Below are 15,579 nucleotides of genomic sequence, written 5' to 3' on the forward strand. Positions count from 1 at the left end.
GGAGTGAATGTATGTTAAATTTTAGTTTTTTTCTGCCAAGTAGTTTTATAGAGTGGTTGTTCCAACTTAATCTCCAACCATTAATATAGGGGAGCTGTATTAATACTACTCTGTCTTTGCACTTCTGCTGGGTATGTTGTGGTATCTTACTGTGGTTTTAATACTAATTTTCCCATTGAATAATGCTTATTGGCTCTTTGGATCTCTTTTTTTTTTTTTAATTTTTTTTTTCAACGTTTATTTTATTTTTGGGACAGAGAGAGACAGAGCATGAACGGGGGAGGGGCAGAGAGAGAGGGAGACACAGAATCGGAAACAGGCTCCAGGCTCTGAGCCATCAGCCCAGAGCCCGACGCGGGGCTCGAACTCACGGACCGCGAGATCGTGACCTGGCTGAAGTCGGACGCTTAACCGACTGCGCCACCCAGGCGCCCCTGGATCTCTTTTTTTATGAAGTGTCTTTTCGTGTTTTCTGTCTTTAAAAAAATTTTTTTTCTTATTTATAGGAATTCATTATATGTTTTGCATGATCCCTTTTCAGATGTATTGCAATTATCTTCTCAATCTGTGGCTTGTATCTTTACTTTTTTAGTGGTGACTTTTGATATAAAATGTTTTGATAAAGTTTAGTTTATCAATTTTTTTTCATGTAGATTTATGTGCATTATTTAAGAAATCTTTCCTAGCCTACTCACAAAAATATTCCCCTGTATTTTCTTCTAGAAGCTTGATTTCAGCTTTCACATTTAGGCCTATGATTCCTCTCAAATTAATGTTTAAAATGGTGTGAAATAAGGGTAAAGGTTAATTATATTTTCATATGAATATCTAGTTGTTCCAATACTTAATTATAGTGGCACCTCAGTTGTAAATCAAGTGACCATATGTGTTATCACTACCCTAATATTTGACAGTAATCTCCATGAGCATCCTACTTTTATATCTTTTTATTAGGATATGTTGAGGACTATAATAATTAAAATTTTCTGGTCATGCTAGTTGAACTTAATAGTTAAATTACTTCTTTTTTCTTTCTAGAAAAGAGTATGTGCAGTTTTAACCCATAACCTTCCATTTCTGACTTTTTTGTTTCATTTATTTATTTTTTCTTTGAAATTGGTCTTGATTTTTCATTTTTCATTTTCATTTTTCTCACTTTTTACTTAAATAAAAGTTAGGGTTCACTGCTGGCCTATCATTTTGCATGATTACCTTTATATTTAAATACAGCACTTGAGATTTTGAGTGCTTTTATGTTTTCAGTACCAACTTTAAAAGTAACTGTCACTACTTATGTCATAACTCACATATTCTGAACAAGGTATTTGATATGGTTAGTTTCACATACATTACTGTGATTTGTTTTACCTACAGGCTGTGTATATCACAAAAGTGTTGGGAGCTGTTACTCAGGAAAAAATTAAATTGAAAATCAAATTATTTAGAGAGCTAAGAGATGACCAGTTACAGTTTTTTTCATCAGATGCTACAGCCTTGTAGAAGTGTGATAAATGATTTTGTCATGTGAGCTTTGCTTTCTTATAGACTAAATTTTGTGAGTTTGATTCTCAGATTCAGATGATTGGGATGGGCCCTCAGCAGTTCCTTGTATTCCCCGTCCTGTTTTTTACTTTATATTATGTTATTTGGTATGCTCCCAGGTACTTTGAGGAATAGATTTAAATATCTCTCTATGTATTTTCTTTCTGCCAAGAAGGTAATGATAATCTGGACAGTCCAAGGCAAGAGTGTGTTACCTAATGTCTGAGGAGAGAAATTACCTTCAAATTTTAATATTTTTGGTACTACTTAAACCATTTGTTAGTTGATTAGTTGGTTAGGAGTAAGGTATTTTATTTCCTGTGTGAAGAAATGTCTCAAATTGAATTGAGCTTTCCAGTTTCTCTCTTTGGATTTTTTTGTAGTGATTTATGAATAGATATTCTTCAGAATTGTGTTTTGTTGTGTAGATATCCATTCTTGGTCTCATAAAGTAAAATTTCAGGAAGAAAGTAGAGGACTATTCTCTTATATAATATGTGGTCATTTATGTTCATTTTCAAAAATTTGGAGGTTAGGCAAAGAATATTTCTATGGAGCTGATAAGTTAACAAGATTGGATAGACATACATAGTTTTTGAAAATAATAAGTTAGTAAATTAGTTTAGGGAAAGGGATGCACAAGAGTGTGTGTATATGTGTATGTGAATACTTTTTTGAATTGGTTTCTAAAATATGCCATATTTATACAAAAGAAATTGAGGGCAACCAAAATAAAAGCATGAAAACAAACAGCAAACACCAAGCACAAGACAAAAGATAAGTCTGGAGATATGTAGAGAAAGGGGATGAGAGAACCGTATCAAAATATTAAAAGAATAGACGTGGGATCCTTATTTACTCTGAATTCTCAAACTCCAGGAATATTGTTAGGATTTGCCTAATTCTCTACTGGCATTATGAAACCAATGTTCTTTAACCATTGAATAAAGAAATCCCACTTCTCTTTCAAAGATCATGCCATGGGATCATCCACTTCCTACCTGTGTCTTTCCTATTATCTGTTAGCTATATATTTATTAAGATCTATGAAGATCTCAAACTTGACTGTCTATAAATCACCTGGAGTTTTTATTAAAACTGATTCAGTAGGTCTTGGATGTTACCTTATATTCTTCATTCTTAACAAGTTCCTAGATGATATCATTGGACCACATGGTAACTACCACCAAAGATTTAGACCAGAGTCCTCATACTGATCAAGAGCTTTGGCATTTGGCTTATAATCTTTCCACATTGACTTATGCCATCATCCTGGGTCATCTCTTTTAATTCTTTCATTTCAACTTCTATAAATTTTATTTTGACTCCATTCTCTTTCAGCAGTCCTTCCCTATAGTCTTTTGTTACCATTAGAACTTTCCTACCTTTAAATATTGTATTTCAGTGCTTTACTTTGAGTTTACCCTTCCAGCTTTCTTACTCCCTTACTTACTTAATGGACCTTGCTCTCTGTTGAATCTCATGAAGACCTTTAAATTTTGACATCTTTACTTTCTCTGAGTTCGTCAGTTCCTTCTTTGCTGACCTGAAGTTTGTTGTCACCCTTTAGATGATTTTCTCCTTGTCTTTCAGTTGTCCATCCCTGCATCAGAATTGCAGTTCACTTTCTCCATTTCCATGGTCAGGTTGCTGAATATACCTGAAGGAAAAAACATGTTGTCCAGATTGCTGCCATTTTGTATCTATGGTACTCATTCTCATCTGGGCTCTTAATGCTGCTCTTTTTTTTTTTTTTTTTTTTTTACTTTTTTTAAGATTTTAAGTAATCTCTATGCCCAATGTGGGGTTCGAGCCCACATTCCTGAGATCAAGAGTCACATGCTCCACTGACTGAGCCAGCCAGGCACCCACAGTGCTGCTCTTTTCTAATCTTTTCTAATCCAAAGGCTTTGTTTTGCTTGGGCCTATAAATTTTAGAGAGAAAACACCTCAAGGAACTTGGAAAGAATTTTTTTGTGAGTCCATATAGAAATAAGGATAAGATTTCCTGAACGTAGAAACTCTTGTTTGGTGTGTCACAGTAGTTAACAAATGCAAGAACCCAGACTCCACAAGTGCCTCTGTGATACTATTCCTTAGGGTGTCCAGAGTATCAAGAGTGAGAATGCCCGAAAATTCCTAGTTTCCCCTACCCCTTCAACACTTGCCTACATATCTGCACCAGTTCTCAATTCCTTGTTCCTAATCTTATTCAAAGCTCAATTTTTATTTTCATAATTTCATATTTTCATGATTTCTCCAGTACCTTCCAGTGTTTGATAACCTTCTTTCATTGCTTTGACATTTAAAAGGGGGAAAAGGTATGAGAAAGAAAAGTAAGAAAAGTCATTATCTCAACTTTTTAAAAGTTTATTTATTTAGAGAGAAAGTGTGTGTGTGTGTGTGTGTGTGTGTGTGTGTGTGTGTGTGTACAAGTGGGGGAGGGACAGAGAGAGGAAGAGAGAGAATCCCAAGCAGGCTCTGCACTGTCAGTATGGAGCCTGATGTAGGGCTCTATTCATGAACTGTGAGATCATGATCTGAGCCGAAATCAAGAGTTGGACCTTAATCGACTGAGCCACCCAGGCACCCCCCATTAGCTTAAGTTTAATAAGACTACATTCTTGAGAATTTCTGCATACAGAATAGAATGCCTTCTTATCTTAAAATCTAATTTGCACATATTTTACTGATACGGTAATGTCTTTATAAGGGTCATATAGGATTTGTGACTTTATTTTTTTATTTTTGGAAGAGTACAAGTTGGGGAGGGGTAGAAAGAGGGGGACAGAGGATCTGAAGTGGGCTCTGTGCTGACAGGCTGACAGAAGCAAGCCTGATGTGGGGCTCGAATTCACCAACCACGAGATCGTGACCTGAGCCAAAGCTGGCCAGTCAACTGACGGAGCCACCCAGGTGCCCCATAGAATTTGTTACTTTATTATTTAAAAAAATTTTTTATGTTTATTTTTGAGAAAGAGAGAGACAGAGCATGATGGGGGAGGGGCAGAGAGAGAGGGAGACACAGAATCCGAAGCAGGGTCCAGGTTCCACGCTGTCAGCGCAGAGCTTGACATGGGGCTCCAACTCAAGAATTGTGAAGTCATGACCTGAGCCAAAGTAAGACCTTAACAGACTGAGCCACCCAGGCACCCCAGAGTGTGTTACTTTAAAGTATAATTGACATAATTCAAGGTCTGTGTTTGGAAATTGTAAGCTGTTGTGAAAATACACTGAATAAAGTGGGGAAAAAAGGTATTAATTTTTAATTAATGTTAGATGTTTTATGTGGCTCTTATAAGCATGTAACTCTAAATATAGGTTATGGTGATATCCTCTATCAGTCAGCTCTTTTGTTTCAATTTTGAATTTACTATGCAATTTAAGATTCTGAAGGACTTCTGATGAGTGAATATACTAATTTGTTGATGGAAATGTCTGATTTGCTTGGAAAGTATATACCTCTTGGTAATACATTGTTGTCATGGTACTAATCAACCGAAAACAGTGAGAACAATTTTCCCCAGAAGCAGATAATCCTTGAAATTCTGGGTCTCCATATCTCTAACTCATTTGAAGTATTGAGGGTGATGTTTTAACCAACTCCTTAGAAACTATATTACACTAAATTTTACAGTTGAGTTTAAGACAGTATTTTTTGGGAGGAGGTCAAAGAAAGAGCAATGAGAAAGGTTAAGGGAATGAAAATATGTGCTTTACTATTGTCAGGCTCGGCCATTACCTTGTTTCTCACCTTATTCAGGTTAAGGATAATATATTAGAAGATTGATGGAGAGACAAACTACTGTCCTTTATTTTGGGGATTGCGTAGCATCTAGATAGGGAAAATGAGAAGGAAGAAAATTTTACTGAGGGGTAGGGGAAGGCAGTGAGAATAAAGTGGAAATGAGGGAAAAAATGTGCTCTTTTAGATAGAAAATGTAGATTAGCAGAAGAATTTAAGGCTAAGTAAGAGTCAGCCCGCCTTATGTCATATACATGAATATAAAGGGCCTATTTTGTATTACAGAGAATGTTAATAAATATCTTATTTGATATTTGTACATTCTGTGTTTAAACAAGCAGTTTGGAAATCTTCTGACTATGCATTTTTGAATAATTGATATTCAGAATACAATTTGTCATCTATGAAGATGTTTGGTGGAGCTGATTTGCATTAAAACATTAATGATGATTCTCAGTAAAAATACACAGAAGCACAAAACAGTTAATTGTCTTTCTTTTAAAATAAATGTCAAGAAAAGCATTTAAAAAGTAAGATAAAATGTAGTATTTAAAGAAAATTCTATCAGAATTCAAAATATTTTATAACTGCACAGGATAATAGAATTTTATATATTTTAATGTATATATTATGTTAGGGATCTTATGGAATCTTTTTTTTTTTTTTTAATTCTTCAGACATAAGAGTATTTGCAAATGAACTCAGACTGCTTTTCAACAGTTTCCTGTAGATTTAGGATAGCTCTCTATTTAATTTTTGAAATATTTGATAGGTGTTTGTAATTTTTAGAATTATATTTGTGTTTATCTCATTTTCTTACTTTGTAGTTTGTTTTTTACCTGACAAAACTGTTTCTTTTACTCTGAATAGTTGAGTAGAGTCCAGTTAACAAGGGCAGTGTTGATGTAGGGAAATGTAACCCAGAGCTATCATTTGATATTAAAAGAAGTATATTCTATCTTGGAACTCAATTACTATTAAAGTAGCTATATTTATACATAAGTATAGTTATGAGACCTAATAAAGATCAGTAGCATTTGTTTAGCTGTTACCCATAAGTATAGTACATACATGAATGATTCATTATGTGGGAGCAATTAATTTGTCATATTTATCTTACCAGTTAATCAGACATTCTGTAAGTATATACTATCAAAATAGCTACCTGTAAAGTTTTTATATGCAGAAATGATTTGTGGCAAGTCAGATATTCATTTTGTGCGTGAAAATTTAGGTAATGTATCTTTAGAAATCCTGTCATTCAGAAAGTAATATTAACCATTTTTACCATTAATATTATGTTGTGGTTAGGCTCTTCCTTCTGTCTTAAGCCTTCCATATTTTCCCAAGGGACCCAACCAGACAATTTGAATTATTGATGCTCACTTAGAAATGGGAGAATGGAAAATTAGCTTTTAAAAGATGAATTGGAGTTCCCATCTTCCCCCAAGATTAATTGGTTAATACTTATTAATTGGTTAATGTTTTTGAGGTCTGTTTCTCTATATTTCTATATCCTGGCTGTTTGTGTATCCCTTGTATTTCTGGTGGTCTGTTAGCTGATATGAGAGATTGCTAGTCAGTCTGGGTTAAAATAATATTTATTAATATCTCTTAAAATTTTTTTAATGTTTATTTATTTTTGATAGAGAAACAGAGCACGAGCAGGGGAGGTGCAGAGAGAGAGAGAGAGAGAGAGAGAGAGAGAGAGAGAGAGACGCAGAATCCAAAGCAGGCTCCAGGCTCCAAGCTGTCAGCACAGAGCTCGACGCAGGGCTCGAACTCACTAACTTTGAGACCATGACCTGAGCCGAAGTCGAATGCTCAACCAACTGAGCCACCCAGGTGCCCCAATATTTCTTAAAAATTTTAACCCAGCATATCCTTTGTTAATATATATGGGAGGAAAGGTGAGAAAATGAATTGTCTAAAAAGTAGAAATTTATCTTATCTGGTGTTATTTTTATTCTAGGAAAAAAAAGCATTATTAGTGAAAAATACCGTAATGAGTATTTTATTTCTGTTTCCTGAAATTTTTAATTATCTTCAGTCAGGAGAAAGAAAAAAAAACAGTAATAAGGATTTTGTTAATAATTATTTAATTTTCTCTGTCATTACCTGATGATTTTTTTCCCCCTAAATCTACTCTTTATTTAGTGTTTCTCATAAACCAAGGTGCTTAGGCCAAAACTCTGGGACTTATTCTTGATTTTTTTTCTTTCCTTTACCAGGTATATATAACCTATCAGCAAGTCCTCTAGAGTTTATATTCCAAATATATCTTTAATTTGTCTATTTCTCTTCATCTTCTCTACCATCCTAGTATAACCTGTCATCATTTATTTGGAATACTCTTAAGTTGTGTTTCTACTTTCAATCTTGCTTTCTTACATACCACTCTACTCTCCTGATAGTACTCAAAATGATCTTTAACAGCTTTGCTTACAAATAACCAGAATGCTAAGCAGCCAGTTTATTATTTTAAAAACTTGAAAATAAAGAGAATCAAGTACTTGTCCTACTTTTCTTACACTATTAAGCACATAATTGATGAAGGAAGTTTTCCTTTACTAAGGAATTTCAGTTGACAAATAAAGAAGGAATGATACAATTGTAATGTCAATATTTTATAAGCCCTAATTAAGTAATATAATAGATCTAAGGCAATAATTATTACTGTTAATATATGCATGTGGGGGCGCCTGGGTGGCGCAGTCGGTTAAGCGTCCGACTTCAGCCGGGTCACGATCTCGCGGTCCGTGAGTTTGAACCCCGCGTCGGGCTCTGGGCTGATGGCTCAGAGCCTGGAGCCTGTTTCCGATTCTGTGTCTCCCTCTCTCTCTGCCCCTCCCCCATTCATGCTCTGTCTCTCTCTGTCCCAAAAATAAATAAACGTTGAAAAAAAAAATTAAAAAAAAAATATGCATATGTAGAGAGAACATATTATATGCCTCCTGATTGGAGTAAATAACGTAAACTATAGAGTAGTTTTGCTAGAAAATTGAAACTGAATCTGGTTAAACATTCAGATCTAACTACCAGTTAATAGAAAATACAGGAGACAGAGGAACATGTTAAGTGACACTATGAGGATGCCATAAGAAATCCAGAGTGTAGAAAACCCTGTAGAATAAGTATCCCAGTTTTTTTTTTCCATCAAGTAAATTGTAAGGAAAAAAAAGTGAAAGAATCGTCATCTATAGATTAAACGACCAAGAAACTTGTTAAAGCAATATCTGGACCTTATTTGGATTTGATTTGAACCAGTGAGCTTTAGAAAAAATTGATACACAGGGAAATTTGGACACTGCCTAGATAGTTAGTAATTTTCGTAAGTTATTATTGAAAATAATGATGTAGGGGCACCTGGGTGGCTCAGTCAGTTAAGCATTTGACTTCAGCTCAGGTCATGATCTTGCAGTTCATGAGTTGGATCCCTGTGTCCAGCTATGTGTTGACAGCTCAGAGCCTGGAGCCTAATTCAGATTCTGTGTCTCCTGCTCTCTCTGCCCCTTCTCTGCTCATGCTCTGTCTCTCTCTCTCTCAAAAACAAATAAAACATTAAAAAAAATAATAAAAATCAGTTAAAAAAGAAAATAATGATGTAATTATAGTAATATTGATAGAAGTTATATTTGTAAGAAGAGTCCTTATTTTTTAGTGACATATATTAATATGTGTATAAATGAAATGATAGATTTCTGAGGGGTAGATGTGGAATGAGTAAAGAAAAGATACAAATTAAGCAAGACTGGTCATGAAATGATAATTATTGATACTAGTGGATAAATATATGTGGATCCATTTTGCTCTGTTCTCGTCATTCATACACATTGAAACTTCCTATAATTAAATGTAAATCCAAACAAAAAGCCTTTGCACTTAGACTATAATCCAAACTTTTTATCTTAGCAGAGTCTACTCAATCTGACTGTACTTAACCCATATCAAGCGTGTTCACCCTTTCTCACATTACGCTTGTTTTTTTCCTTTTCCTCAGTTACCCCAAATTTATTCCTGCCTTGGGGTCTTTGAACTTGTTGTTCTATCAGGAACCTTCTTCCCCTAGATCTATAGTGTCTGTCCTTTGTTGGCATTCAGGTCTCATTTCATTTTTATTATTTTTCAGTTCTAGGTTTGTTTGTTTATTTGAGGGAGAGAGCAAGCAGAGGGGAGAAGGTGAGCGAGAGGGAGAGAGTGAATTCCTAAGCAGGCTTCACACCCAGCATGGAGCCCAATGTAGGGCTTGATCTCATGACCCTGAGATCAGGTCTCATTTTAATGTCACTCCAGAACATCTAGCTGTAACAATCATCTCATCTAGTTTTATTTTCCTCAGAACACTTATCCTGAATTCGTATTTTCTTTTATATTTATTTGTTTATTGATTCTACCCACTAGAGTATAAAGTACATGTGGGTGGTGGGAAGATCTTGACTATCTTGTTCACTTTTAAATTTCCAGCACTTTTCTGACAAATATTTTTGCTAAGGCAAATATGATTGGCATTCCATAAATGTTTTTTGAGTGAACCAATTAAATGTTTATGAAGCTGTTGAACACTAAGAACATTATTAATCTTTTATTTTTAGAATATCAGCATTACATACATTTATTGCCTAGTGAAAGTATTTAAAATTCAGTTGGCATTTTCATTATTAATGTTTTCAAAGGCTCATATGCAACAGAATTAGCTTTGTAGCAAACCTTCAGAAAGATTTTAAAAATTTCACAAAATGTCAAATTTTTCCTTAGCATATATTTAAAAATATTTGTATTTTGGATAATTAATGTCACATTTTGTCTAAGAGCTGTTTTTCATATCTACATAAGTAGAGGTTAAATTTTGTGCTATGTGTTTATATGTGATATGGAAATTTGGCAGACATTTCTCATCTTGTGAATAATAATGAAATACTTATAACTATATCTTCCATCAAGAAGGAAACTTGGAAATACTTTTATAGATAAATGCAGTAGAGGAAATGAGACTGTAAAATTATGAGATATTCTCTTTATTAGAATAGAAAACAATCTATTTGTTAAAAACAAATATATATATACATACATATATAAACAATATATCTATCTATATCTACATATCTATATCTATATATTTCCAAGTAAGTATTGTCATTCAGAATAACTGCTAAGAAAGTTGTTCATAATAGTTATTGAATAAAGTGATATGTTTCACTGACAAAATAATTTTTACCCTAATATTTGTTAGAGTTACATATATGGTGCAGACTGGTGGATTCCCTTCTTGTGTCCTTAGGAAGCTTTCTGTCCACAGCACGATATTGACTTCAGAATTGTGCTCATTTGGGCCATGGCTGAGATGGTTCCTCTCGTCATCCTCCATGTGTGGTATATGGGAGTCTCAGATCATGGCCTTTCCACCAGAAACATGCCATCATCTGTTTCTCTTCTTCACCATCTCCTATTAGATGGTACAAATCTGGGACCTTCTTCAGATTTGGCTCTTTGCCAAAATATATTTTGTTCTAAGTGGATTTGCCTGTTTGTTCTTTTTCTCATTGCTTCATTTATTTCTCTATTCAATACAGGTTTATTGTGGCTTGTCATGTGGAAAACACTAGCTTTGAGATTGTAAGGAATTATATAGAGATGAACAAAGCATAAAATATTCCAGGGATGTTGCTTTTGGTAGCTTTACTTTTGGAACTTCTCTTTTAGAATTGCCTTTAAAATGAATTTTTGTTACACACATGCCTACATATTTGTCTTAGTTTAGGAAGAGTCAGAGAGACTGAGCCTTTCCTCAGTCTCCCAGGGAAAGAAAGGGTGAGAAACACAGAATGTCACTAGGCCCCTGATGAACCCAGTGATAGAGTCTCACAGGACCTAGTTCCCTACCAAGGGAAGATGCTTATTTTCCTTGTCACGGTCCTGGCCTTGCTCACCTGCTCAGTCTCCAGTTTTTAGAAGTTGTCCAATTCCCACAATGCCCCCTTCCTTTAGTTCTGTAACATTTTCACGTAGGGGAGAAGGCTGCTTACTGTCTTGTATCAGGATCCTGAGGGAGTTGTCATCTTGCAGGATGGTGAGGTGAGATCTCTCTAGTATCTCAGCATTTGGTTTCTATCTGTTGTGCTTAGAACCTGAAGACTGGAGAGATTCAGATACCCCTCAAGAGTATGTTTGACTCCTGGCAGGCCCTAGAGTTTTCTGTGAACTGTCCTGTTTCCTCCTTGGAAAACACCTGCTTGAAAGGGAGCTCAGTCTGGCTTCAAAGTTTCATCTGAGATAAGTGGGTGAGTTGTCTCAGAGGCACATCCAACTCAGATGAAAGTGCCTCTGGGGTCATAACAGGCTCGGGAGGAAGATTTGATTTGTGGGCTTTCATCTCACATATTTCACTCAGCTGTTTCACATTGGGCTTATGGGGTCTCCACTGCTCGTCTTCACAGGTATCCGTGCAATGCCATGGGTAGGAGAGTGGGGATCGGAGTCCTGGGCCTGAATAGGACCTTCCAGCTGCTCCTCTGTGGGTAGGTTGAACTCTGAGGTTTGCACCTGGATGGGAGTGCACAGGATGCCTACACTAAGTGATTGAGGATCTGCCATTCTAGCCAGATGCTTGTGCAGTGTAGGCTGCACTGAAGTGGCTGGGATGCTCCTGGCTGAGCCCATCTCAATCAGTAGGAATGGAGTGGGGCAGGGCCCAGCCTGAGTGAGGAGAGGATGCTGGGCTCTGATTCTATCTTTGTGTGCCCAACGACTCCAATTTGTTGGTTGATAATTTATTTAACCATTCACTTATTAAAGGATATTGCTGTTTGAGACATTTTTTTAAATTTAATTTAATTTTAATTTTTTAATTTATTTTTTTAAATTTGATTTTATTTTTCTTTTTGAAAAATACAATTTACTGTCAAAATGGCTAACATACAGTGTGTAAAGTGTGCTCTTGGTTTTTGGGGTAGATTCCTGTGGTTCATCGCTTATATACAACACCCAGTGCTCATCCTCACAAGTGCCCTCCTCAGTGCCCTACCCATTTTCCACTCTCCCCAACCCCTCCATCAACCCTCAGTTTGTTCTCTGTATTTAAGAGTCTCTTATGGTTTGCCTCCTTCCCTCTCTGTTTGTAACTTTTCTTTCCCCTGATCCCTTCTTCCATGGTCTTCTGTTAAGTTTCTCAAGATCCATGTATGAGTGAAAACATAAGATATCTGTCTTTCTCTGCCTGACTTATTTCACTTAGCATAATACCTTCCAGTTCCACCCACATTGCTACAAATGGCCAGATTTCATTCTTTCTCATTGCCAAATAGTATTCCATTGTATATATAAGCCACATCTTCTTTATCCATTCATCAGTTGGTGGACATTTAGGCTCTTTCTGTAATTTGGCTATTGTTGAAAGTGCTGCTATAAACATTGGGATACATGTGCCCCTATGAATCAGCACTCCTGTATCTTTGGATAAATTCCTAGCAGTGCTATTGCTGGGTCATAGGGTAGATCTATTTTTAATTTCTTGAGGAACCTCCACACTGTTTTCCAGAGTGGCTGCACCAGTTTGCATTCCTACCAACAGTGTAAGAAGGTTCCCATTTCTCCACATCCTTGCCAGCATCTATAGTCTCCTGATTTGTTCATTTTAGCCACTCTGACTGGTGTGAGGTGGTATCTCAGTGTGGTTTTGACTTGTACTTACCTGATGAGGAGTGACATTGAGTATCTTTTCATGTTTCTGTTGGCCATCTGGATGTCTTCTTTAGAAAAGTGTCTATTCATGTCTTCTGCCCATTTCTTCACTGGATTGTTTGTTTTTCGGGTGTGGAGTTTGGTGAGTTCTTTATAGGTTTTGGATACTAGCCCTTTATCCGATATGTCATTTGCAAATATCTTTTCCCATTCCGTCGGCTGACTTAGTTTTGTTGATTGTTTCCTTTGCAGTGCAGAAGCTTTTTATCTTGATGAGGATATATATATAATATATATGAGGATATATATATATATATATAAATGAGGATATATATATATGAAGATATATATATACCCATATATATATCCATATATATATCCATATATATATAAATGAGGATATATATATATATTAATGAGGATATATATATATATATAAATATATAACTAATTTGCTATTTTAAATGCAAGAATCATTGATGATGAACCAATAGTTCATTTTTGCTTCTAATTCCCTTGCCTTTGGAGATGTGTCGAGTAAGAAATTGCTGCAGCTGAGGTCAGAGAGGTTGTTTCCTGCTTTCTCCTCTAGGGTTTTGATGGTTTCCTGTCTCACATTTAGGTCCTTCATCCATTTTGAGTTTATTTTTGTGAATGGTGTAAGAAAGTGGTCTAATTTCATTCTTCTGCATGTTGCCGTCCAGTTTTCCCAGCACCATTTGTTAAAGAGACTGTCTTTTTTCCATTGGATACTGTTTCCTGCTTTGTCAAAGATTAGTTGGCCATACATTTGTGGGTCCAATTCTGGGGTTCCTATTCTTTAAGATGTTGCAGGACTGGGGCGCCTGGGTGGTTCAGTCAGTGGAGCGTCTGACTTCAGCTCAGGTCATGATCTCACAGCTCATGGGTTCAAGCCCCACGTTGGGCTCTGTGGTGACAGCTCAGAACCTGGAGTCTGCTTCTGATTCTGTTTCCCTCTCTTTCTGCCCCTCCTGTACTTGTGCTCTGTCTCTCTCTCTCTCAAAAAATGAATAAATGTTTTTAAAAAATGTGACAAGACCTACGAAATTGGGTATAAATAACTTAGAATAACTAGTTCTTGAAAGAGCTAGACACTTTACTTCTAGCTTCATGAGTAATTGGTCTTTCCTTCAGTTTGATGGCCAGAAGTAAACAAGTCTTCTCCTGTGGCAGTCATGTCTATAGCACTTCCTCATGTGGAACCCAGGGCCTGCACACCATCCAGAACTGTCAGTATTGATTTTGGGCACTTCATATTTATGTGAGTGATATGTCAGATGACAGAATTTAATGATTTCAGTTGTTTTGAAAAGAAGAGGACAAATTTGGGGTATTGATGGAAGTTTTGTGGGCAGAACTTTGATGCCACAATTATTTGGTAATTTAAATGCAACCAGACCCACTTTTTACAGACATGTTGATCCTGTGTATAGGAACCTCTGTGGTTCACACTGCTAATGGGTGTGGATAGCCCTCCACCAAGGCAAGAATGTAAGTTGGAATTTTTTTTTTTATCACAAAACATTTTTGCATTTGAGCATCTGATTTTAGAGCGTATGGTTTTTTTGATTTATAGATAAATGCTGCTGAGCTTAGTTTATATATAATGCTTGTCCAAATATCTGTCACAAGCCTAAGATGATGGCTGATTGAAAGAGCCTAGCTAGCTGAGTAATGTTTAACCGGTTATTCTTGAGTTTTCTTCATGAATCAGTTGTGTAGCTCTCCTTCACTAAACCGTGAAATTTATACTCTGAGCTTTCATCAAGAAGAGTCTTTGTAAGAAACGTCTACATCTCTACTTCTTTTGAAGGTTGATGGAAGAGGAATGGGACAGTGAGGATGGAGGTTACTGTCATTGAAAGGCAGTATATTGTATGGACGGAATATGGGCTGTGGTGCCAGAGGTTAGTAATTCTGGTGGTGGAAGGATGTGAAGGGTCTCTTTTGATTGTCTCTGTGTTTTCCAACAAAATAAGACACTTATTCAGTCCATATATACCTGGCACTGTGGTTGGCCTTAAGGTACAAAAGTAAGACTTGTCCTCTGCCCTTAAAAGAGAGATTCACTATTTAATAGTAAAATAATAGTATAACCTTATTGCTAAGAAATGATTTCTTTCAGTTTTGTTTGTGTCCAAGTTTTACCCTTAGTTTTTCTATTGTAAATTTTTTTTTGTGATCCCCCAGTCCCTGTCTGTTTTTTCATGTGTTGATTGGGGAACTGAGAAAAAGGGGGGAGATAGTGATTGATTGATTGATTGATTGATTGATTGACTTAGGCCAAAGATCTTATGTTGGGATTGTGTATGTATTTCTTTAATTTTATTTTATGCTGAGAGAATTTCAGAATTAATGAGAGTGTACTTGATTCACAGAGTTAATTCCTTACATCCGGATGGTCTTGCTTGCTATACCAAAGTACCTTGGTCAGAACTTTAGCCTTTAGTTTTGTTTGTTCATATATAACTAATTTGCTATTTTAAATGCAAGAATCAAACATCAGACTATGCCTGCCTGTTTTGATGTAATTCTGCAAAAGTACACATTCATCATATCAAAATTATTTCTTCAACTGGAAGAGAGGAGGATTA

General features: G+C 35.9%; 1 protein-coding gene and 1 pseudogene across 2 annotated transcripts in view; one reads left to right on the forward strand and one right to left on the reverse strand.

The window, feature by feature from the left end:
• The window catches only part of NUBPL (nucleotide binding protein like), a 226,491-nt gene that overhangs the window by 151,920 nt on the left and 58,992 nt on the right, over positions 1–15,579 (forward strand). The window lies entirely within an intron of this gene.
• LOC115516343 lies at positions 11,156–11,944 on the reverse strand (annotated as a pseudogene).

Source organism: Lynx canadensis, chromosome B3 (genome assembly GCF_007474595.2).
Source record: "Lynx canadensis isolate LIC74 chromosome B3, mLynCan4.pri.v2, whole genome shotgun sequence".
NCBI lineage: Eukaryota > Metazoa > Chordata > Mammalia > Carnivora > Felidae > Lynx > Lynx canadensis.